Here is a 26,666-nt window from a genome sequence, read left to right on the forward strand (position 1 = left end):
CTTAGCAGCTACCCGAAGCATACCAGGAGAAACTGCTCGCATTTCAGCAACATTTCTTGAATTTAAGGAAAATACATGATTACAACATGGGAGCAATAGGAAATGCTGTCGAATCTTGTGTATATTTTTATGTACCTGGGGAAACTATGGTCAACAATGCAGGCCAAAAAAAAAAAATCATTCAAGTACGAACTGCAGAAAAACAGCATTGTACTGTAATGTTCTGCATCGCTGCTGAGGCGGACAAAATACTGCCTTTCACCTTTTTTAAGGGAAAAACAATGTCAAAGGAAAAGCTCCCTCTCCTGGGATCCAAATGAGAGTGCAGGAAAAGTGGTGGATGAACGAAGATTTGTACATGGACTGGTTAAAAACAGTGTGGTTTCATCGTCCTGGTGCTCTGTTACGTCAGCCATCCATGTTGATGATCGACAGCCTCTGTGGTACTTGACAGAGAAAGTGAAAAGGGTAATGAGAAAATAGTGATGTGGCATGGTTGTGATTCCTGGTATAAATAATTTCGTGTGGCTATTTCTAGCCGAGTGCAGCCCTTGTAAGGCAGACCCTCCGATGAGGGTGGGCGGCATCTGCCATGTGTAGGTAACTGCGTGTTATTGTGGTGGAGGATAGTGTTATGTGTGGTGTGTGAGGTGCAGGAATGTTGGGGACATCACAAACACCCAGCCCCCGGGTCACTGGAATTAACCAATTAAGGTTAAAATCCCCGACCCGGCCGGGAATCGAACCCGGGACCCTCTGAACCGAAGGCCAGTACGCTGACCATTCAGCCAACGAGTCGGACGTGATTCCTGGTGGAATGACTAGAATGCTGAAACCCCTAGGTGTCTCCATCAACTGGCCTTTTAACCCTTTCAGACCTGAAAGAAAACTGGAGGTGTGAATTTTTGTTTGTATATCAAAAACTTACTAAAATGCTCCTCAATACACATATTGATAGTTTATTTTACAAAATAAAAACTAACATCTGTAAAAAAGGACCCACACAATTGTGCGTGTCAGGATTTAATTCTCACATTACACATACACACACAAAAATTCAGCTCAGTACATGTTCAAATGTTCTAATTCATAGTGTGAAACAACTTAAAACAGTTAAAATCCTTGTTCAAACACAAGTACACATTACACTTCATACATCGTGTACGAGTTCGACTCTTGCAGTCCTTTTGGCGGTAGCACCTTGCTGATTTTAATTCATCAACTACAGGCCAGTGGTCATAGCCATTGAGTCTCTTGTCCATAGCAGGGATTTTCGCGACTCTAGTTCTCGATGCATCAGTGCTGGAGCAGTCATCTTCTGTTGAATGTCTACGTTGTTGGTGCAGCAATTAGGGCTTCTGAGACAGCTGTTCGAAACCCAAACAAGTCCAAATTATCCTTGGCAGGAATATGAGCCTTTCTGCAATCCTCCTGATATTCCATCCATGCATTTACCTAGGCGAGGTCCAAGAAATGCCGGGATACCTTGAGGGTCCATTTCTTGGTTTTTATCCATGTACGGTAGCACTCCATTTGCTGGTCACAAATATCAACACCACCCATACATGGATTGTAACAGCGTACAACAAAGGGACATGGTACCTCATTATATTTTCTCTCTTTCTTAGACCATCTTTTCAAATTTGCCACTGGTTCTGCTCCACTACATGTTGACAAAAGTGTAACACACTTGCTATCTCGCCATTTCACTGCTACCAACTTCTCATCGTTTCTACAAAATTCTTCATAGTCACCCTGTCTAAGCTTTGAATCATGACTGAAATGTACCCCTTTCAACCTATTAACCATGATGGTGCCTGTACCCTCCAGATTAAGTTCTATCAACTTATCCATCAATCCCACAGTTGTGAAGAAGCAATCAAAATATACATAACTACCAGGTGGAAGAGTCTGTACTAATCGCAGAACTACTGAAGGCCCTAGTCCCAATTGTGTCTCTGGTAATGGTGTGGCTGTGGCCTGGTAAATTTCAAAGTCTACTGCTAATCCAAAAGAGGTAGTAATAACGAAATTCTTTAGTCCTACTGGCCTTGGTTTATTCCTCACATACTGTCTGAGCTTACATCGCCCAGTAAATGGGATAATTTGTTCATCGACCGAGTAGGACTTTGATTCACGTGGGATGGCAGGACATTTCTTACAAACAGTGTCAATAATTGGTTGCACCTTCTACAGTCTGTTAGTTGAAACTTCTTCAGAATTCACTGCAACAGTCTCCACAAAATGTAAACACTGTCTAAGATTGAAAAACCTGTCTCTAGCTATTGCAGATGCCACAATGTCCAATCGTATATCATCACACCAATACATTCTCATTCGTGGTTACGGAATATTCCCCATAACTATAATTACTCCAAAGAATTTTTTAATTTCAGATGCACTAGTTTTCAATTCTTTTCCATTCTTAGACAATGAGTAATTCTTGGTGTAGTAGGCAGTAGTTTCAAAACAATCATCTGGGAAGTATTGTGAGAAATATTCCAATGACCTCTTGACTGTGTAGTCCTGAAAAAATGAAAAAAGCCATCTGAGGCCATAGAATAATTTCTGTTAATCTACAAAATACAATTAAAAATAAAACTAGTGCTCACCACTGTTTCCACATAATTAAAGGGTGACGGTGTAGGTTTCGATAAAAAAAGGCTTCCGTCTCCAGAGTAAAGGTCTAGAATTTGGAGTGGGTGCTGGTAATTTTGGCGATGGTACTGCATCAGGTTCATCTCCTTCACTGTCACTTTCAAAATTGCACAAAACTGCTGGTCTTTCAAGAAGACCAGCAGAATTATCATCATCATCATCCGAAAGACCTTCGATTTCAGAGTCACTTCCTTCTAGCAATTCCAAAATTTTTCCTTCGTCATTTTCCAGTGATGGTATAGATGTTGATTCCCATAGGGAACATGAAATATTTGTCCTGAATGAGTAAATTTATAATACCAATTTATTGGTCTGTTATTGGACATTAAAAATTTTCCAGCTAACTCATTCTTGGTTGCTTGCGTTGGTACGTAGCACACCTACCAAGATGCAAGACTAGTGCATACTGTGGAGGCCACTGCATAGGCTATTTGAAGCCACCAGCAGTGCCAATGCACTATGAGCAACTGTCTCACTTCCAAAACTTGATGCCTGCCTGGCCATCAGATGATATAGATGTTGATTCCCATAGGGAACATGAAATATTTGTCCTGAATGAGTAAATTTATAATACCAATTTAATGGTCCGTTATTGGACATTATAAATTTTCCAGCTAACTCATTCTTGGTTGCTTGTGTTTCACCCTCGTGTGCTAAGTTGGGCTCATCAGTTAGTACTTAGCACACTTACTTACCAAAGTTCTTTTTTTAAAATCACATCAGATTCATTCTAATTATTTTATTATTATGTATTGTTTTTATTGAATGTAGCCTGTAACAAGGTTACAGACCTGGAAAACAAAAGCAAATATCCTCAAGTGGCACATGTAATGCAAGCAGTTTACTATTAACAAAAGCAGTGGATTGGTTATCACTTAATATATCTGCAATTAAGGATTGATATCTTACCAAGTATCCTCACACTCCACCTCACAAGCCTTCAGCAGCCAGTGCAATATTTCATTTCATCTTTAACTCCATGTGAAGTTCTAAGTTCAAGCCTGATAACCGAATTTTCCTAGTTAATGAAACCTAGAAGACTAATCAAGGAACCCTCAAGCGGCCAAGAGCTTGAAACTTTACTTAGTTTCACAGTAACTACAGTTCCTTTCTTGCGGGACAAAATTCCATTCTACTTCCAGCATCAATTGCGGCGCTACACTACTTTTCTCTTCCAACAAGGTAAAGTTAATCATCATTTTAGAAAATATGCATGTTCTAAAATGGTATATATACCTTGACTTAAACACTAATTTTTAGCATTGTGAGGCATGAAAATGTTAAGTTTAAATTATCCAGGTTCTACTGTATAACCACAGGCATGACAGAGGATCAGCTTTAAGAGAAGTCTTGGTAAAGTGAAAGTTGAATGCTGTAATGAAAAATGAAAGAAGTAAAGGAAATAGGAATGAAATAAAACCTGTCTACACCTATAACTTCAGCAGTCTTTGTTTTACTTCATGTCACAAGCAGTATCAGATTTCATCCCCCTCAGACTGAAGAACTGTTCCTGACCACTGGGACTTTCAAGTCTCACCGTTACAAATACACTGACAGCTCTGGGGCTGTATATGACCAAAGGGACTTGCTCATCTCAATTCTGAGGTTAAGCAGAATTCCATGTAGTTACCCACCTACTCACTGAACAGAGAGAATTAGGTAAGAAATGACCAAGCCAGAGACTCTACGAATCCTAACATACCCCTACAAACAAAAGTACCTCCTCATAAACTGCTGGAAACAGCGGGTGTCACCGGCCTGTATTTACACGAAGTCAAGGAAGATGTGAACTGTACAGCCTAAAGAGATCGAGCCTAGGCCTTATTCAGTTTGTTTGTGCTGCAACAACAAGAAGAAAAGGTGCTTTGTAATCTCTCGTAACATTAACAGAATTAAACGTAAGGAACTTCATCTTATTTGCCTGTATTGATCTGAAATTAACAAAAGCTAAAATAGAAGTCCACACAGTCTGGCAGGTATTTTCTGTTGTGATGGTGGACAACAAGGAACATAATCAAGCAGTATGCCTGAAATTATTCTTCACGACGACTATATACCTAATTATTCCAGTCTTAAGTGATTATGATGTACACGTTGCATGAAAGATACAGTACCATGCCGTGCCATTGTTGTGTCAGTCTGCACTTATCCCTCGTGTTTGATGTGTGTTTCATTTGCTCTTCCAGTTACTATTGTGGCTTTTGCATCTACTGTATTTCGTTGTTTGTTTTGTGTTATGGCATTTTTGTGTAACTTCGTGACTTAACAGTGGTATATTATGGCTGTACCTCAGAAACTCATCACAAGGCAGGTATTTGATTGCCCTATATTTGCTGCACCTAAAGACATTTCATCAAACAAGCTAAAGTTAAAGTTGTTATCCTTCTAGTAAAGGTAGCGATAGCGACCAAGATATTGGTCTTCATCATCAGTTTCATTTGAATGCGAGCACGAGGGTTTCAGATGAGATTCAGATTCATCATCCAGAGTTAAATGGCTATCACGCGATCTCCTTTCCAATGATTTAATACGTTTCTTTGTTTCAGACATGTCCAACCCTTCAATTTTTCCTATTCTGTGTGCTCGTAATAAGTGAACAAATCTTAGCTCAATAGCAGGTATTTTGTTTGATTTTGCACACAGTTGACAGTTATATCGCATTTACATAAATCAGGGGTTCTGTTACAAATGCAGTTAACAACAGTGGGGCATTTGCAAGCTGCTGCGTCAAAATGCAATGAGCATTTTTGCTTAAACTCGTCAATTTTCTACTTAAACGAATCTTTATTCTTAATCAGAGTATATAATTTCCGAATGCTGTAATATTTATCATGCAACGCTTTTGTAAGTTGCACAATTCTCTTCTCTGTAACCGTTGGAATGGATGCTTTCTGATACAAACCACTTATTTTGTTAGCTATTGTACTAGCAATGTGTGAAAAACTGACGCTCTTATTATTAACTTTAAGCGCCAAGTGGTATCTCTCCTGTGAACAACACCGAAAGAAGTGCTCACCAGTAGGAAGCTTGTTTGATGAAAAGTCTTTAGCTGCAGCAAATATAGGGCAATCAAATACCTGTCTTGTGATGAGTTTCTGAGGTACAGCCATAATATACCACCGTTAAGTCAGAAAGTTACACAAAAATGTAATAACACAAAACAAACCTCGAAATACAGTAGATGTAAATGCCACAATAGTAATTGGAAGAGCGAATGAAACACACAACAATGGCACGGCGTGGTGGCGAGAGTGGTAGGTGGGCGGAGCGTCAGGGTCTTTGACCCGAGCCACGGGTGGCGCAGATTGGTTGCGCAGTAGATGTTAGTTTTCGCTCGTCCTGCTCGTGACGTCATCACAGGAGCAACCGTGACTGTGTAGCATACAACCGCAGGTGTGTCTCATTTCGTTCTTTACACATGTCTGTCTTATAAAGAAAGGATTTCCACGTAATAACTATACGTGACTTCTTTCAGTATATTGCTGTAGGTTTATATAGTGGTCTACTGTATTTTGCGTAGTGTGTGTCGTAGTTCGTTTCTGTGAGATCTCTGTTAAGTTGCTGTGTTTCGTGCAGTGAGGTGCACTTATTTTCTTTTCGTTAGTTGCGTGAATAGTGTAATACTATCTGGAGTGAAAATGATGTGTTCGTAGTACAGTATAATTTAACCGTGCCGTAAATGAATCTAATGAATCTACAGCGACACCTGATTGTTCAGCAGAGGGATTTCGGTACCTCTCCGGCTACATCGCCTACCGTGAAAGAAAATATGACAGGTCAGTGGGAAGTCCCACTGGGGAAATGCTTTCCAGAAGTGTTATATCGGGGAGGTCTACTCGTTCCATCAGAAGAATGGTAAACCAAATAAAGGAATTTGAGTTAATTTTCACGGACAATCACGGACGTGCTGAACTGTGACGCATACTTAATATTATACGCAAAGTGTGTCAAATAATTAGCAGTAAAATCCCCGCTGTACTACCAGAAATAGTAAAAATGTATGTTAGAACGAGACTATTTATACGCATACGACAAATGAACATTCGGACAAGAACTGAAAAATCCATAGCAGCTCATCGGCGAAAGGCACGACAGTGGATTTCGTCTTCAAAAGCACCACTCCATGACATCTAATCTCACAGGTAGGACTGTGTTCTAATGAAGTGTTTTTCCCGTTCTTTCTCATTGTTCATTTTTTTAAAGGTAGACTATCTATGCGGAGCCTCCGTGGCTCAGACGGCAGCGCGTCGGCTTGTCACCACTGGATACCGTGGTTCAAATCCCGGCCACTCAATGCGAGATTTGTGCTGGTCAAAGCGGAGGCGGGACAGGTTTTTCTCCGGGTACTCCGGTTTTCCCTGTCATCTTTCATTCCAGCAACACTCTCCATTATCACTTCATATCATTTATCAGTCATTAATAAATCACTTTGGGAGTGGCGACCCCATTGTAATAATATCCTATATACAGTATGGTTCATTCATTACATCCCTGACCTGGTCAAAGACTGGAAAACATTTTGTAAGTTTTCCAGGCCTATCTATGCATGTTTTCGAATATGAACTTACTTCTGTTGCTGTTATAATATGTGTTAAGCTTTAAACTCGATACCTGCGGAAGTGAGTCAGTATATCGTATGTTCAAATACGGCAGTTCCATCACGGAAGTTCTGCTGTAAAGATTTAATATTACAAACATTTAATATCTCTAAATATTTATGTTTACAGATTTGAGAGCGCGTAACCTTCCTCAAACTAAATAGAGGAACTTGGAAAAGTTAATAAATTTCAAGCGTTGGTCACTGTGCCGTCACGTTACATTTACGCCTCATTCGTAATAGAAATAATGAAAAGTTGCTATGCTGTTTTTTCAATCTTATAACAGCAGTAATCTTTATGTCTGGTCTGCAATTAGTTCTGAGAAACTGTAATGTTTGCTGATATTATGAGATTCCTACTGATTTGCGCGCTCTGGGCTCTGCTGCTTTGCTCCTACTGTGACGTCATTTCGTTAACCAATAGCAGCTCGGCTCGCGTTGGGCCCAACCTTTAGTAGTGTTTAAGAACCTTGGACCCGAGCGAGTTACGACGAGCGCGAAAATTTGTTAGATGTTAGACGGCTGTTGCGCGAGCGGAGGACCTTAACGAATTTGAATCATTCTTTTTTTCTAAATCATTATTGGTTCGAGTAAGAGTCGACTAGAGCTATTACAATTAAATATTGACAAGTTAAGCAAGCTAGAAAATTATCGTAAAAATATACATTTTTCCGAATTTCGGCAAACTTTAGAGCACGTGCGCGACCTGAAGAAATGAACCTATTTTCTTTTTTTACCCCGTTTTATTCTCCCCAATTCACAACTTTTCCGCGGTATTACGACTTGGAGAAAAGTATTTGAGCTTTTTCAGCCCACCCTACTGTATAGGCTTTCAGGATTATGCCTTGTCAAGAAAATAAGGTGAAATTCTTTACGTTTCGCAGAGAACTGTGCTCTGGCGTCATCGGAAGAAAATCTCGACTGTCCATGAGGAAGGCTTCTTAAACAATCAATTTTCGAAATTTAGACATTATGATAAAAGTAGAAATGGTACGTTCATTCATCACCAGATGGCTCCCTTGACGTGGTACAGTGCTAGCGTTCGAAGCGGAAGCTGACCGAACCATCAGAATCAGTCTAAGAGGGTCCCATAATATGTGTTCATAGCATATGACATTGACAGGTATATGACTTTGACACAAGCCTGGAATGAAACATCTGGTGATGACGAACATACGAATTTGGAAAACACCGAGACGAAATAACAATAGGGAAGGGAACTACCTATGTAAATCCTTAATGGCTGGCAACCAGGTATTACTTAACTGATAGCCAGTGTCCGTGTTGAAATTGTTAGGATTTCTACGTATTTCCACAGCTTCCCGTATAATCCTGGACCTGTAGTGTCTTGCGTGGGTAAGAGTTTGAGCATCTTGGAATATGACATCATGACCCGACAATAGTGCATGCTCAGCTATTGCCAATTTGTCTGGCTGGTTGAAACGAGTATTACGTTCATGTTCCTTGATACGGGTACCAATGGACCGGCATGTTTGGCCGATATATACCTTACCGCAAGTACAGGAAATTTTGTATACCCCATGACGTAAGAGTGGGAACAATTTGTGCTTGGTTTTACTCAGACTGTGAGCAATTTTAGTGGCGGTGCCAAACACGGGTTTTATATTGTGTTTGGTGATGACCTTGGCAATTCAATCTGTGGTGTTGTGAATGTAAGACAAGTAGGCAGTTCCCTTCACTTCTTCCTTCTGTGAGCTTTGCTTGGTCATTTCTCTGGGATGCAGGGCTGTATGAGTCTGCAAACCGCTGTAATCATTACCCTTGAACGTGACTTTGAGCGTGTCCATCTCCACCTCGACATTTGATGGCTAAAATTGAAATAATTTATAAAGAGATTCAACCTATTCAATACAAAAGAATAAGAAATGTAGTGAATTACATTCTTATTTAGTAATAAGTAGAAGTGGTACCGGTTTCGACCCTAGCCTAGGTCGTCATCAGCTAATTAAAACATGAAAAACAATGCGTAGGAAAAGGAAATAAAAGATCAAGTACACTCCGGATCAGTAGAAGAGGCGATATAAAAATGAACGGGGTAGACACTGCAAAATTCAGAAGAATTAAAATGTAAGTCACTTAAAAGAAAACAGTGCATAATTTTCTGAGCAGCAGTATGGCACACGCAGTGTTAGGCAAAGTCTTATAATGTTTATGAATAGCGGAGAACGGTTAAATGAGCTAATTTTTAAACACTGTCAGGCACAAAGTCATATCATAATTGAACACATACGAAGATCCATAATTGTGCAGTTGAAGATGAGTAGATCTATTGAAGTAACTTGCCAGCTCCCGATGATCAGCGCGATATATTTTACATCAGGCACTGTGGTTTCAAACACCAAAGTAAAATGGAGAATAGCTTGATGATCCAGTAATTTTCTTCGGTTGCGGGAAAGTAAGTATATAGATAAATATAATATAATTCAATATAATTGAATAAGTAATTGTGCTCCTTTGGGTACTTGTCAATGGGTGCCTCAACTGAAGTAATTAACTCTTCAGTGGGAATTTTAGAGGGAGCGACAGCAAAATTAAGACCCCTAGCTAGAATTGTCCTCTGGTTCTCTTCCAAAGATTTCTTGGATAGATTGTCGACAGTTTTACTAGCATTCGGGTTCGTGCAAGAGACCGCCTCTTTCTGAGCTAGTTGGAGGAACTTTGATTTTGATTTCTGTCTGAATGACACCTGGTTGAATTTGTGTTCAGCCTGTATAGCAGTAATGCGATCGAAAGTCAACCACAATTCCTGCGAGCGAGTGTTGCTTAACAGCAGGTGTAAATGAAACAACTTTCGGGAGACTGAGTCCAGTTCCCTACGAGTATAATGCACTTTCTCGTTGCAAGAGCCTTCCTAGCGTGTTGATTTATTCTCCTGGCCTTCTACCTACGGATGAGGCTGAGGAGTTATGAGAGAAATGTGTGAGACTCATAAGGTCCGCTGTTGTACCCGCCCCCAATTTAACAAGAGGGGAAAGGAGAGCTCTGAAGGAACTTAGAGATGATTCGAGCTCTGAAGAAACTTAGAGATGATTCTGAACACACCATTCTCTCAGCTAAGGGTAATGCGACAGTGGTTATGGACACTGACGAGTATGAGAATAAGATCTTGGCTATATTGTCGGAGCCTGTTCACAGACTGAGCTCACGTGACCCTACCGCTCATGTGTCCAACTCCACCGTGAAGCTCTTAAGGCAATCTTCAATTCCAAAAGAGGAGGCTAAACATCTGTCCCCGGGGGATGCAGTGCCACCTAGATTATATGGACTGCCTAAGATCCATAAAAAAGATGTTCCCCTCAGACCTATTGTTAGTGTGATAGGTTCTCCTATGTTTGCTGTGGCTAAATACCTGAGCAAATTGTTTGAGCCACACATAGGACATACTGAATCATATGTCAACAAGCTGTCAACCCTAACCCTTCAACCTAATGCACTTTTGGTGAGTTTCGATGTGGAGTCCTTGTTCACTAAAGTGCCGATTGACTCGGTCATGTGTCTCATTGAACGTCTGTTCCCTGAGGACATTACTAAGCTATTTTACCACTGCACGACTTCCAGCTATTTCTTGTGGGGGTGGGAATTTTTACGAACAACGGACAGAGTGGCTATGATTTCTTTATGGAGCATTTTGAGGAGGAGGCTATTGCTTCGGTGCCCCTCAAACCTATGATCTGGTGGAGGTATGTTGATGCAGTTGTGGTCTGGACAGAAGATCCTGAGAAACTTCATCTATTTCTAAAGCACCTAAATTAGCAACATCCTTCAATTAAATTCACTATGATGATGGAGTCGGACGGATGCCTTCCTTTCTTGGATGTTCTAGTAAGAAAGAAACCGGACGGCTCCTTAGGACATGCCGTCTATCGTAAGCCTACCCACACAAATTGCTATCTTCATGCAGATTCTCGCTACCATTCAGCACAAAAAACAAGGCATTCTCACGACACTCGCCAAGAGGGCGAGACGAATTTGTGAGCCATTAAATATCCAGGCCTGTGTCGGTGCGACGTAAAGCAACTAGCAAAAAAAAAAAAAAAAAAAAAAAAAAAAAAAATTATATATATATATATATCCAGGTGAGATGGACACGCTCAAAGTCACGTTCAAGGGTAATGGTTATAGCAATATGTAGATTGATAGAGCCCTGCATTCCAGAGAAACGACCAAGCAAAGCTCACAGAAAGAAGAAGTGAAGGGAACTGCCTACTTGCCTTACATTCACAACACCACAGATTGAATTGCCAAGGTCATCACCAAACACAATATAAAACCCGTGTTTGGCACCGCCACTAAAATTGCTCACAGTCTGAGTAAAACCAAGCACAAATTGTTCCCACTCTTACGTCATGGGGTATACAAAATTTCCTGTACTTGCGGTAAGGTATATATCGGCCAAACATGCCGGTCCATTGGTACCCGTATCAAGGAACATGAACATAATACTCGTTTCAACCAGCCAGACAAATTGGCAATAGCTGAGCACGCTCTATCGTCGGGTCATGATGTCATGTTCCAAGATGCTCAAACTCTCACCTACGCAAGACACTACAGGTCCAAGATTATACGGGAAGCTGTGGAAATATGTAGAAATCCTAACAATTTCAACACGGACACTGGCTATCAATTAAGTAATACCTGGTTGCAAGCCATTAAGGATTTACGTAGGTAGTTCCCTTCCCTGTCCCTTCACTATTGTTATTTCGTCTCGGTGCTTTCCAGGCTTGTGTCAATGTCATATGTTATGTTCACATGTTATGTGACCCTCTCTGACTGATTCTAATGATTCGGTCAGCTTCCGCTTTGAACGCTAGCGCTGTGCCACGTCTGGGGAGCCATCTGGCGAGGAACGAACGTACCATTTCCACTTCTGTCATAATGTCTAAATTTCAAAGTCATTGTTTAAGTAGCCTTTCTTCTGATGACGCAGAGCACAGTTCTCTGCGAAACATGAAGAATTTCACCTTATTTTCTTGACACGGCATAATCCCAAAAGCCTATACAGTATCATGTATATAGATACAGGCCATGAAAGCATCAATGGCAACAAAATAAAAATATATTGGAAGGGAAAAAATAAAATTTTGAAAGGCCAGAAGAATTTGACAGTTACCGTTCAACAATACGCATATCTTTTACATGGTACAAACATGGCGCACAAACGGCATACTGAAAAGAGAATACCGACCTAGAAAATGTCACCACAAGAAGCACACAAAATAAATTAAATGACAAATAAAGAAAAAATTACATGAACAGATGAAGAATCTTAAAATGGGTAGTTACATCGTAGCGAAAGAAAGAAAGAAATCGGTTCCAAAGTAACTTATCGGTATCGACCTATGCACTGATAATACCCAAAAGGAAAGTTTAAAACAAATTAAACTGTTACATATTGCTTTAAGATATTAACATAGAAACAACAAATGACCAATCCCTAAACGGGATATACTACTACATTTTTAGCCGACACCGGTGGGATGGTCCTCCATATTAGAAGATGAGTACAGAGACATGGCCTCAAAACGTCCACACCCAACCAGTTCCAACAGCAGACAGTCTCTTTCCCAAGTAGCCCACGTGAGAGCGGTGATGTCTAGCGTTTGTTGTGCGCTCTAGAGATAAGAGTCCGTACAGAATACTAGTTATACAGTTCACGGCTGGAGGGCATCAGAGTTCGCTTTGCCGTCTCATACACAGCACATATTGGCAACACTGAGAAATGTTTCAGAGTAACTCGATGACGATATACTGCACAATAGTCTTATATGTAATGAGCAGGAGAAACGTGGGCAAATATTCCATGCGCCTTGTCATTTAAGTTTTACCGCGCCATACAGACATGTAATTTAATTATACGGCTTCTCGAATAGAGTCAGATCCTGAATTTTATATATATATATGTTACTCTAATATCGTCACCGCACCCCCGCCTGAAGGAGGACACCGGGGGGGCCAAGAGGTAGCATGTCGAGTTCAGTAACATGCACTAGAAGTTGGCACAGCATAACGCTGAACAGAGTAGCGTCCAATGTGCCTTGTGTAGTTTACAAGGAAAGTTCAATCATGTAGGGATCACAATCGTAGCATCAATGTCTATCCACAGCATTGAGTACAATTCATTTCACGCAACCGGAAATAACATTTAGGAACAGTCTTACTAGGCAGTAGATGTCGTCGATAGCACAAACACGGCATAGCACGGACTGTTCATTGTGCAGGAAGCTGGTGTACAAATGGCCAGTAAGCACAGCGCTCAACGCACCAGATGGTAAACAGACTCATGACTTGCGAGGATCCATCACCAAATGTTGACGGTGTGATGTATCAGTCCTCAGATGTTTCAAGTAATAGCAGCTTCAGGATGGGAATATGCGCACAAGCTGTAACATGAACAAGAAAGCAGAAATAGAGTAAGATCCCGAATTATATATATCGTAATGGTAATATCGGCACATCATGTAGTCCTTTACCTCTTGAAATAATTAGAAACCGGGTGTAAGCATCATCGTCTCTGTTGCCCTCCACTTCTCTCTCCCTCCATGATGTGATTTCATTATTCTCCTAGATGACCTATCCTCCTGCATTCGCTTCACATGAACCCACCACCCGAAGCCGGTTCATATGTACAGCCTCATCAGTCGAGTTCTTTTCTTTATCTCCTCATTCCGCGAACCCTCCTGTTTTGCTTTATTCCATCGTCGCCATAAGACCTATCTGTGTTGGTGCGATGTAAAGCCAATTAAAAAAAAGAAGACTCCTCTGTGCAGAATTATGTTTTCCAATATAAATGTCTAAAAATACAGGAAATATCTTGAAATTGAGCAAAAATAGTAAGAGATGTTATCTTAATGCAGACAGCTGGCAACAGAATTCCAGAATAACTTTCAGTTTTATTTTTTTGCACAGAGATTAAGGACAGAGAAAATCAGGGTTGGCCATGAGGGCCGAAAATGTATATATCCTGTATAAAGTTCAACATTCCTGTTTCACAGGTGCCAGCTTGCACAGTCTTCTTCTTTTCCTAATGCTTTTTCCCTACACCTGTGGGGTCGCGGGTGCGAACTGTGTCGCACATGGGGACTTGGCCCTGTTTTATAGCCTGATGCCAACCCTATATGGAGGGATGTAATCACTTTTGTGTATTTCTGTGGTGGTTGGTAGTGTGGTGTGTTGTCTGAATATGAAGAGGAGCCAGAAAAATTAATCAGAAGCGATTAAAATCTCCGACCTGGCCGGGAATCGAAACCGGGACCCTGTGAACCGAAGGTCAATATACTGACATTCAGCCAACGAGTCGGACGTGCCAACTTGCACAATGCTCTTTCAAAAATGGTGAGAGATTTTAGCTAAAGTGTACAGAGATCAGGATGACTAATTAATTCATAACAGACAGCAATCAAAGAACATTACATTGTTTAATAACGTTACAAATTTGAAATTTATGTCAGGGTTGATCAACATAAGAAATGTAGAGGAAAATACTAAAGTATGAACTCGCATTATTTAAACCAAATTGTTTTATTATTTACATGTGATCACAGCAGGGGTGATGACAGAAAACCATTGGCACGCGTACCTGGTCTCTTGTCTTTTCTGTTTGCCAGTTGTGTTGGAACAAGAGAAGGGCTTGAGAATTTAGAACGGTGATGTCCAGTTGGTACCATTTCTTAGCCTTCCTCACACAGTCGATGGAACTCTTCACCATGTCTGACCGGACAACAGGACCCATGTACTCATAGTGAATTACACAATGGGGTATTACAGGCTGTTTTGTCTGCCTGTCCATCTTTCCTGTTTCATGTTGTTAGTGTGTCGTGTAGTCATCATTCAAACATTCCTACAATTGAACCACCTTATGGCCATCATGTTATCTGTCACTGTTGATTCACTTCATCATTTCTCACATTTTTGAGTAAATTTTGGCATACCTCTCTGGTTTTTGCTGACTGTACCGCATGTATTAGTTATCTTTTTGTGCAGGTGGTTGTACAGTTGTGGACGTGAATACCTGTTATCTATCCATAAACCTTTCAATTAGTGTCAGGATAGCTGCAGATTAAGGAATTATTTCTGTAGTTGTCCCTGTGTATACAATGAAATCCAGCACATATCTGGTGCAGATAACATAACTGCAGATAACAAATGTCTTTATTCCAAATCTATGTCTCTTTGGGATAAACTAAATGAATGAAAGTGTTAAGCTTTTATCAATGCACATTTTTTCGAACATGGTGACTGTTATTTCTTGGATTTTGTTTCTGAGATGGTCAGTTACAGATTAAATTTTATACAACCGGTGACCTTCAGGCTGACTGTTGTCATAGAAATGTAATGACAGCATTAATAAGAGGTACCTGTCTCTACACATGAATTCTGAGAGAGGCTCTGTTCACAAATATTCAAGAATTGTAAGTTTCTTCATTCTTGCCATAAGCATGTGTAGCAAGTTGGCAGCAAGAGCAGACATGCGTTGATGCTGCAGTTTGTATTGTTACGCTTTACAGTTCTCTGTTCGGTTCTATTCGAGTTAAGGAATCAGTACGTGCAAGTGAAAAAGTGACTTCTCCTTTTACATGGCTACTAGCAGAGAGAAACTACTACACAGTCAATCTTGAGGGTAAAACCAATTTACACATTTTACAACTTCTACATCCCCCCCTTGCACAAACTCGAGCATAACTCGAGACAGATAACTTTCTTCACAGTTTGACAGTCACTCTACTGGCAGTCATTGTTGTATAACGTTGAATATCCCCAAAAAATGTTAAAATGTCATTATATTAAAGGTTCTTCATTAACTTGAGGGATTACTAGAATTACATATAAACACAACATAGCAAAATACAACCCTGTGAAAATATATTTATAATCTTAAACTTTTATGTCCACTGAAAATTATGTATATTCCTCGCTTCCACAATTAGTTAGTAATGCAGATCCCATTCACTTTCTGTAAGAAGGCATCCACTACCTCCTTCACGACAAAGTTTGAAATAAGTAGATCTTGCATTAGTTTTCACTCTAGTTAGATGATAGAAGTCGCCCCACTCGACCACTGGCTATCGTTGCATATGTGGCTGCCGACACTGCCGTTTGCCACCAGCCTCGCTACAAGTTCAGTTCAAATATGGGCACCAGGCAAGTAGTAGTGCAGCCGATCTGTATCCTGAGGCCGCGGGTATCAGGCCGCAACGTGGGGCGGAGTCTAGCAAGACTGCCGCCATCTGGACATCTGGCCACTCGGTTGCGGTGTCATACGATGGTGCCCATGACATACAGTGTGCCCCTCAACTGGGCACGTCAGGTTGCCATCAGGTAGCAACAGAGATTGCAGCCACTGCAACATAAATCCACACACAACAGACAGGGGAATACTAGAGCCAAAACCACCTGGGTGCACAAGAAGCTTCGAGTCACCCAACCGGTGTCTCAACGACCTCCACAGGGAGATCCTCTCCCATAGACCTGGGAATACCCCAGCCCCCCTGGGGCAAGCACTGTTGGTAAATTTCAAAAGAAAAAATTGTGAAAGACTAAAAGAAAATCTGCCAGAGTTTACCCTTGTACCAGAAAATTTTACAGAGAATCCCTAGTTATGAACATGAAAAAAGATCTTAATCTTACCCAAAATACATTATACTAATGTATACTTAGCATGGTCATAAACGACCATTCTCATTACAACTAAAACAACTTCTAATTAAATTATAAAATCCTAAAGGTCGCTGGCTAGCTTTTCTAAATAGAATTTGCTTACAACTACGATTCCTTATAACTACCCAAATACCTTATTGCTGAAATTCTCTTATAATTAAAGGATCAATGTAATCAATGAATAATCTCTCCTTAGGACGAGAAGCATGTTCTGATGACAACAGACCTAGATGAGTATTAGGTGCGGGTTTACTGATATTACAGATTTTGCAAGATTTGACAAAGGTATGGATTTCACCATCCATGGATTTCCAAATGAAATGTGTACGGATTTTCTCTCTAGTTTTGTAAACACCGAGATGTCCACTGACAGGGAATTCGTGGAATTGTTTAAAGAGAGCAGGTACCAAGTTAGCTAGAACGACAATTTTGGGGTCCCTGCGACCGTGAGCAGGACAACACAGAACTCCATTCTTAAGAACATAAGGTTTGACATGTTCACCAGACTTAATCCTGTCAATACTAGCCTTAAATTCAGCATCATCTTCCTGATGTTTAGCTTTATCCTTGAAAAGAAAAGGCAAATTAGTGAGAACTACATTAACAAAGGCCGAAACTTGTTCAGGAGGGGGATTTATAGGCTCTGATTGAGGATTAGAACTGCCAGGATAGAACATCCTACTGAGACTATCAGCAACAATGTTTTCAGTGCCATGAATGTGACGAGCTTCAAATTGAAAATCTGAGATTCGTACTGCCCAGTGCGCAAGACGACCAGTCCTCCTTGGTTTGGCCAGTACCCAACTCAACGCCTGATTATTCGTTTCAAGATCAAAAGGGAGATGTTCAAGGTACATTCTAAATTTTTCTATAGAGAAAACAACAGCTAAGGGTTCCAGTTCATAGATCGAATAGTTGCGTTCAGCAGGATTTAGACTACGGGAAGCATTCTGTTATACGGCATTGAGGCATGGACACTGAGACCATGTGCAAGAAGTTGCAAGCATTTGAAATGTGAGCGTACCGAAGGATGCTGAAGATACCTTGGACAGCTAAAATGACCAATATAGACGTTTTGCACCGTATGAACAAAGAACCGGAAATTCTCACTACCATCAAGAGAAGGAAGCTAGAATACTTTGGTCATATGATGCGGAACTGTAAATACCACCTTCTGCAAGTAATAGTCCCAGGGAAAATTAATGGAAAACGCGGTCCGGGGAGAAGTAGGACATCATGGCTCGGCAACTTGAGCCAGTGGTTTGGAGTGACAAAGCTTACTCTGTTCAGAACAGCTATGAACAAACAACAGATCATGCTACTGATCGCCAACGTTCTGCGAGGACATGGCACATGAAGAAGAAGAAGAAGAAGAAGAAGAAGCATAAGAAATTGGACTTCATCTCTCTTCAAATTCCTGAAGGAGAACACCCGATATACCTGTAGGTGAGTCATCGGTTTGAAGAATGAAATGTTTAGAAAAATCTGGCATAGCCAGAACCAGGAGTATTTCATAAGGCAGATTTCAAATCATGGCAAGCTTCAAGTTGGGCATCACCCCACTCAAATTTAGCATCTTTTCTTCTTAAAGCATTTAATAGAGCTGCTCTTTCAGCAAAATTGGGGATGAATTTACGGAAGAAATTGACCATGCCAACGAACCTAGTCTAGCTACAGCTTTGACATCTTTAGGGGTAGGAAAATTTTGGATAGCTGCAGTACGAGATTGATCAATAGAGACACCTTTCTTAGACACAATGTGCCCTAAGAAAGATTAATTAATTAATTAATTGCTAGGGGCTTTACGTCGCACCAACACGGATAGGTCTTATGGCGACGATGGGATAGGAAAGGTCTAGGAGTTGGAAGGAAACGGCCGTGGCCTTAATTAAGGTACAGCCCCAGCATTTGCCTGGTGTGAAAATAGGAAACCACGGAAAACCATTTCCAGGGCTGCCGATAGTGGGATTCGAACCTACTATCTCCTGGATGCAAGCTCACAGCCGCGCGCCTCTACACGCACGGCCAACTCGCCCGGTCCCGAAGAAAGACATCTTGGGTTGTGCGAAACTAACCTGCTAGCCTTAAGGGTTAGCCCTGCTTTACGGAGTCTTTCAAGGACTTCATTGAGATGGACAAGGTGCTCTTCAAATGTTTAACTGAAATTAACTAAATCAACCAAACAATTGTATACAAATTTGAATTTAATGTCTGACAAAACATTATCTAGTAACCGAGTAAGGACAGCAGCGGCAGTACTTAATACGAACGGGATGTGTTCAAATTCATAGAGGTTTCAATCGGTGGCAAAAGCAGTAAGGTGCTTGGATTCCTCAGCCAGAGGTATCTGGTAATATGCCTGATTCAAATCAAAAATGATAAAAATTTTAGCATTAGCAAACCAAGAAAAACAAGAGTGCAAATCAGGAAGGGGAACAGATTGAAGTACAACTCTCCTGTTTAGCATCCGATAATCAACTACAGGCCTGAAACCACCCTGTGGTTTAGGGACAAGAAATATGGGAGAAGAATAAGTAGATTTAGAAGACGTATTACACCATCAGCAAGCATTTGATTGATAATAGCCTTAAGAGCTTTCATATTGGGAGGCCGTGTCGGCAGGTTAAAGATACAGGTTTCAGTGGAGGGAACTTGCAAACAGTTTTCATCGAATTATACCATTTCTCACTCATCAGTGTGATGCTACTTCCAGAATCTACCAATGCACAGACAGGTTCATTATTCACCTCTAAGCATATGTAAGGTAATTTACAAGGAGGGATAGCAGAAAGGCCACACGATTGTAGGAAATTGAGACTAGGTTCAGACTGGAACTTATTATGAGCTACAGAATTTGGTGAATCATCATTTAACCTACAATTATAACAGATGAAACATGAAGCTACACTTTGAGGTTTGCCACAAGAATTGGTGGTTAGTCATATAGAATTACCATTACCAGAACACCCAGACCCGGAAGAATTGTGAGGGCACTGTCTAGAGAAATGCCTATTCGACACACAGTATTGATAAGAATTATTGGTGGAAGAGATCCTACCAACACCAGGTTTTGAATTGCCTAAGGGCTCAATCGTAGGACAATTCCTCTGAAAATTTTCAGTGGAGTCACAATTAAAACATGCACGAGAATTATGTGGCTTGGAAGAACTTAAAACAATAACCCCAGGCAGAAACCTTTTCCTGTGCCACCACCCGTCCCTCGATGCTACATTCCTCCTTCCCCACCCCTCCTCAAAGCCTCACAGCAGGACATCCTACCGCCCTACCTACATCTGGCGCCGTGCCAACTGGCCTGCAATGTGTTGTGCCCTGGAATGCCTTCCCTGGAGTCTGCTCGAAATAGCTGATATCGAAACGGCTCTTGACCTGCTGTACGACTGGCTGCAAGCTGCAATTAAAGACTTCGTACCTGCACAACGGGATACTACTAGCAGACATCAACACTGGATATCACAAGAGACCAGACTGATACTATTTAATAAGAAGAGAGCGTGGCGCCTGTGGAAAGACTTCCCTAACCCACACACTCACAATACCTTCGTTAAAATCCGCCGGCACGCGAGGTTTATGGTCAGAAGAGACTACAAAACACACTTAGACACTGTCACTGAAAACGTCCGCAGCAATCCCAAGCGCTACTGGAGTCTCATCAACACACGGAGAAGGACGGAGCGGATGGCGCCGATCGCAATGAACTGTTCAACAGGCATTTCTTCTCCAACTTCTCCCCTCCCTTACAAATACAACCGCTCCCTTCCGTTGGTACAGCTTCAAACAGAACCCTATCAAGCATAACTACGACACCAACTGAAGTTCATAACCTTCTTCAAACTCTTCGTACCAACAAAGCTACCGGTGCCGACACTATAGGTCCTCTTTTCCTAAAAAATACTGCCAGCACTCTTTGCGTCCCTCTCTCTAAATTATTTAACAGATGTTTTGCCGCGGGCTATTTTCCTATTATCTGGAAACAGGCAAATATTTTTCCACTTCTCAAATCAGGCAACAAATTTAATGTTTCATCTTACCGACCAATCTCTATTCTCCCCACACTATCCTTTATCTTTGACAAAAATATATACCAGCGTCTCCTCGCATCCACTTTGCCGTATATCTCTACCAAGCAGCATGGTTTTCTACCAGTTGGTTCTTGTCTAACAAACCTGGCCACTCTGCGTAGCTTTGCATCACACGCCATTGCAGCTAAATCACAGCTGGATATCTGGTACGTAGACATTTCGAAAGCTTTCGATTCTGTAGACCATACTCTGTTGCTCCATAAACTCTCCGAATGATTTAATATACATGGCAGTCTTCTGACCCTTCTTGCTGGCTTCCTACATAACCGTTGGCAGAGAGTGGTAATATCAGGCACTTCATCCTCATGGTTACCAGTCACCTCCAGTGTCCCATAAGGCAGTACTCTTGGCCCCTTGCTGTTTTCTTTGTTTATGGACGATCTGCCGTCCGAATTCAACGAAACAGCGAATACCCTACTCTTTGCTGACGACTGCAAGATATTTAAGGAGATCAGGAATCCAGCAGATGCAGCTCTGCTACAGTCCTCACTTAATGCCCTTTCGAACTGGTGCCGTACTTGGAAACTTATCCCCAATCCACAAAAATGCAGCCACATGACCATAACACTACGTAAATCTCCTCTACCGACATCATATTACCTACTCGACAAGCCCATCACCGTGGTTACGCAACAGCGTGACCTAGGTGTAATATTCGTTACAAAATTACAATTTAAGACCCATATAGAAACAACCAAGGCTATGAAATTACTAGGCATTCTCTATCGCTTCACAGAAATTTCTGACCCCATTGCTCTTCATCACTTCTTCCTCACGATCGTTCAACCCCTCTTAAACTACTGCTCTCCGATTTGGACAACAGCCGCCCCCTCCAATACTAAGCAGTTAGACAGAGCAGTGTCCTTCTTTGCTGCAATTGTAAGGAACAAAAACCCCAAGCTTAGAAATCTGTCTACGCAGCAGGTATTAATGGCAATTAATGTGTCATCGCTGCACATCAGGCGACAGGTAGCTGACCTGAGTTTCCTCCACGGGATCTTAAATGGACATTACCGCTCGGAACATCTTGTCTCACTCTTCTCTCTCCGCGTTCCCTCCCGATCCACCAGAACCAAAGACTTTCTCCACATTCCCCACACTCAGCACTCAATACTTCAACGATCTTTCCTAATCCGCCAATATTAATAGGAGACAAGAGCTTGATATAGCATCAAATAAAAGTGTATTCGAGATGTGTGTAAATAGTATCTTAAGGATAAGTTGATGTGAAGGGATTATACCGCCATCTTGACCCGCGACGACTTGGCTATGAACATGGACATTCTCATGGTTTTCGATTTGGACAGTTATTGGTAGGATGTGTACCTGATCTTGTTATATTTTATTATGTTTGTTATATTTTATTATGAAAGTTTATGTTTGTTAAATAGTCTGTTGAGAGTGCATGTGAAATTTGCTCAGTGTAGCTGTATCTTGTGCTTCATGAATAAATAAATAAATAAATAAATAAATAAGTAAATAAATAAATAAATACATAAATAAATAAAGAAGCGGTTTTAGCAACCTGAGGAAAAGACATGCTCATAGGAGAGGGAGCTAAAGCAATGCGCAGCTGGTCGGCATATCTAATACGTTCCGCAGAAACAGTGATAGCTTCCAATTGAGCAAAAGTTGCTGGTCACGGTGAAATAGCAAGATCATCATCATCATCATCATCATCGTTGACCAACTTCAGTTTCCCTGGTGTGGTATATGACCCCCTTCCATTTTTTCTTCTGTCCATGAATCATTCTTCGTTCACAATCTGCTCCCAATCCTGACCTCTCTCCTCTACATCCTTCTTCACTAAGTCTGTCCATTTTTCTCTAGGTCTGCTCACTGGTCTCTCTTCCCTGATTTCTCTTTCATACTTCTTTTTTGCAGACCTGTTGGCGCTCATTCTTTTCACATGACCAAACCATTTCAGTCTTGCCTATTGGATCTTCTGGAGTAAGGAGTCTTGTAGTCCTACGTCTTCTCTGACTTTTTCATTCCTGATTTTATCCCTCCTGGTCTTCTGGATCATTGTGCGTAGGAACTTTGTTTCTGCTGCTTGGAGTTTCGAGTTGTCCTTTCTTGTTAATGTAGCGGTTTCAAGGTTGTATGTGAGGATGGGGGTGTAGTATGATTTATACAGTGTCATCTTAGTTTTGAGTAGTACTTGTTTATCCCATAGTAGCTGTCTTACTTGGAGGTAAAAATGTATTGCTTTGCTGATTCGACTGTTTACTTCATACTTAGCTAAGTTATCCTTATACATTTTACTATCCAGGTACTTAAATACTGTGACACTGTCCAGCTTAGTGCCATTTATCATGATTTCTGGCTGATTGTCACCCTTCTATACCTTCAACACCACCGTTTTAGCCTTGTTGATGTTTAATCCATATCTCTCAAACTCCTGACTCCACCCCTGCAGTCTCTCTTCTACATCTTTCTCTGAGTTACCCCAAATTACTACATCATCTGCAAATGCAAATGCTTTTAAGTCTTGTTGTCCCCCCTTTTTTTAGCACCTGTAATATGGTATCCATTACAATGATAAATAATAGGGGCAACAAAGCACTACCTTGTTGCTACTCCCCTTTTTGTCTCAAACCAGTCTGACAGTCCAGAACCGACTTGTACACAGTTTCTGGTTTTTTCGTAAAAGCAAGATACGGCCGTTAATTTGGGGCAAGACCCTCAACAATGCTGGCCACCATGTGAGACTCAGAATAGTTGTGCAAAACAATTCTAGCATAGAACTTAATATCCTGAATATACTCAGACAACGATTCATTCAAATGCTGCACTCTGAAATAATGTTTTTTGCACCAACAAAGACAAGGCATGAGAAGGAATAAAGAATTCAAGTACATGTGCAGCAAAACTGGTCCACTGTCCCTCTATCAGAAATGGCTCTAATGATATGCTCAGGAAGAGTTAAGGCGCTGGCCTTCTGACCCCAACTTGGCAGGTTCGATTCTTGCTCAGTCCGGTGGTATTTGATGGTGCTCAAATACGTCAGCCTCGTCTCGTTGCACGTAAAAGAACTCCTGCGGGACTAAATTCCGGCACCTCGGCGTCTCCGAAAACCGTAAAAGAGTAGTTAGTGGGACGTAAAGCAAATAACATTATTAAGACTTGGAAGAAATGATCACTGCTTAAATTGTATACAATAGCCTGATCTTTAAATTCAATAAAAAATCGAAGGAAAGAAACATCATCAGTCGAGTTAGCAGTGAACTTTGACACACCCTAAATACAACAGTTAATGGGTGAGGTAAATTGGAAAAAATCTGGGAGGCGGCAGGTGTAGGAAGTACCTGAGAAGGACTAGAGTGGTTCTGAAAAGGAATCACGGCAGCATAGTAACCTTGATTCAAACGCCGTTGAGGAAAGGATGGAGTACTGAAGGTGAGGTTAGGATTAGCATTAGACTGCAATGAAACAGGCTTAGATATTCTCATCTGCGAAACATTCTCACACATTGGAGAAACCACCGAAGCATTTGATACAGGTGGCACTTGGACATGAGGATATTTCTGCATTATCCCATAAGAAACAGGTTGTGTAGCAACAGTAGGCTGACACAAAGACATAGTAGAATTACCAGGTGCCATTGGGATATTAAAAGACATACCAGCTTGTGTAGAAGAACCATTATGTACATTACTTACAAGCACAGAAGCACTTGTAAAGAGAGCAGAAGAAGATCCCAGGGGAACATTATCACTAGTGACCACAGTGCAAGTTTGAGAAGCGGTATATACAGAAATTGTTTCACTTTCACATGATTCAGACGGGCTAGACACTTGAACTTCAGAGCTGGAATTAGGCAACTTGTTCCTTTCAAGTAAGCCTACGATTTTATAAAAAATGCGAGAAAACTGGGTTAATAAAGATTCACACTCCTGTCGCTCATCTGCTGAGAAATTGAGAGATAACAAGTCGCGAATCCGATTTACGTAATGCTGCAGTTGGGCTTTCACACGTGTTAATTGACTGTGGGAAGGCTCGGAGGAACAGAAGGACAAAAGAATGGCGTTAAATTCTGACAATGTGTCTCTAATGATTGCCAAAGATGCGCACAACTTGTCTGTTGCGTTAATGACAGATGTAGAAGAGAGACTGCAGGGGTGGAGTCAGGAGTTTGAGAGATATGGATTAAACATCAACAAGGCTAAAACCTTTCCTGCTGAATTTCATTTACGAATACGAAGTTCATAAATTAATTCATCCTTCCTCAAATGGAAAGGGTTAGGGATGGCACGGGACATGTTGACAACAAGAAACAGCAACACGAGATAATTCTTTAGGTTATAAGTTAGTTATCACCATCACCGTTAATCTCCTTTTCATCAGCAACCAAAGGCTCAGCTATCATTTTGTAACCACCGGGATTACACAGCATCAAAAAATTTAAAAAATAATAAAAAATGCCATATAACTATCAGGTTAGCCAACATGACAACTAAAGGAACGGAGATGGGAAGCAGTTGGGACACTACCCGGGCCGTAAGAAGTTATTGTGTTGCCGGAAAAACGAAATTAACAGTGGTTCTATTTAAGTACTACATTTACTGAAATGATAACAACTGGAAAATAACATCAATGACGCAAGTAAAGGTTAACACAGCAAATTTAGAGAAATGAATAATTCCAAGAGTACAAGTTTCACAGCGATAATTTTAAACGAATATAAAGAAATAATTCAACCAAATACATTTAAGAAAAGGACTCACGTTAACAATCCACACCTACATATTAAGGTTTAAAGAAGGAACAGAAAGGGTGTTAACTATTAAAATCTTAACTCCAAGCCCGATCAGGCAGCTGCCTTTTCTGAAACTCTTCAGAATAAGGAGCTTATCCTGAACGGGAGTATGCTAAGATGAAACAGCGCTACTAGAGGCAAACCCGAGGGAAATTTGAAATTTACGTATTTGACACAATTAAGACCAATTAAAAGGGAATGAAATTTTACATAATTACTACAGAGTTTATAAAGCCAAAAGGCAAAGGGGAATGCCTCTACAACAAAATGGGTATGATAGCAGTGAAGACTAAGTGATTTGACATTAAAATTGGCGAATGGAAGAAATCCCGGGCAAACTCCGGAAGGCAAAGGAAATGTAAATTAAGAAACTACATTTGAAAGTTAAAACCCAAAATATAAACTAAATAGTGCTCACCTCGGAGGGTCGGGAGACCCATCAGATGGAGGAGACTACTTCTCCCTTCGCCGGTCGCCAAGAGCCCAGATATGGTGCAATCAAAAGATAAGTATTTCTTCTCCAAATTCTCCCCTCCCTCATAAAAAAACAGGTCCCTTCCGTAGGTACAGTGTCAAACAGAACCTTATCAAGCATATCTACCACACCAACTGAAGTTCATAACCTTCAAACTCTTTGTACCAACAAAGCTACCAGTCCCGACACTATACTGTAGTTCCTCTTTTCTTGAAAAATACTGCCAGCATCCTTTATGCACCTCTCTCTAAATTATTTAACAGATGTTTTGCTGCAGGCTATTTTCTGTTGACGTGGAAACAGGCAAGTATTGTCCCACTTCTCAAAGCAAAGGGGCTGCCTGGCCGAGGCGGTAAAGGCGTGCTTGGTTTGCCCGGAAGGATGTGGGTTTGAATCCCTGTC

At 41.0% G+C, this 26,666-nt stretch overlaps 1 protein-coding gene across 14 annotated transcripts in view; it reads left to right on the forward strand.

Annotated features, from left to right (window-relative positions):
* Positions 1 to 26,666, forward strand: part of LOC136879195 (modifier of mdg4) — a 617,535-nt gene that overhangs the window by 278,404 nt on the left and 312,465 nt on the right. The gene's annotated exons all lie outside the window — the stretch shown is intronic.

The sequence above is a fragment of the Anabrus simplex genome, chromosome 8 (assembly GCF_040414725.1).
Source record: "Anabrus simplex isolate iqAnaSimp1 chromosome 8, ASM4041472v1, whole genome shotgun sequence".
Lineage (NCBI taxonomy): Eukaryota > Metazoa > Arthropoda > Insecta > Orthoptera > Tettigoniidae > Anabrus > Anabrus simplex.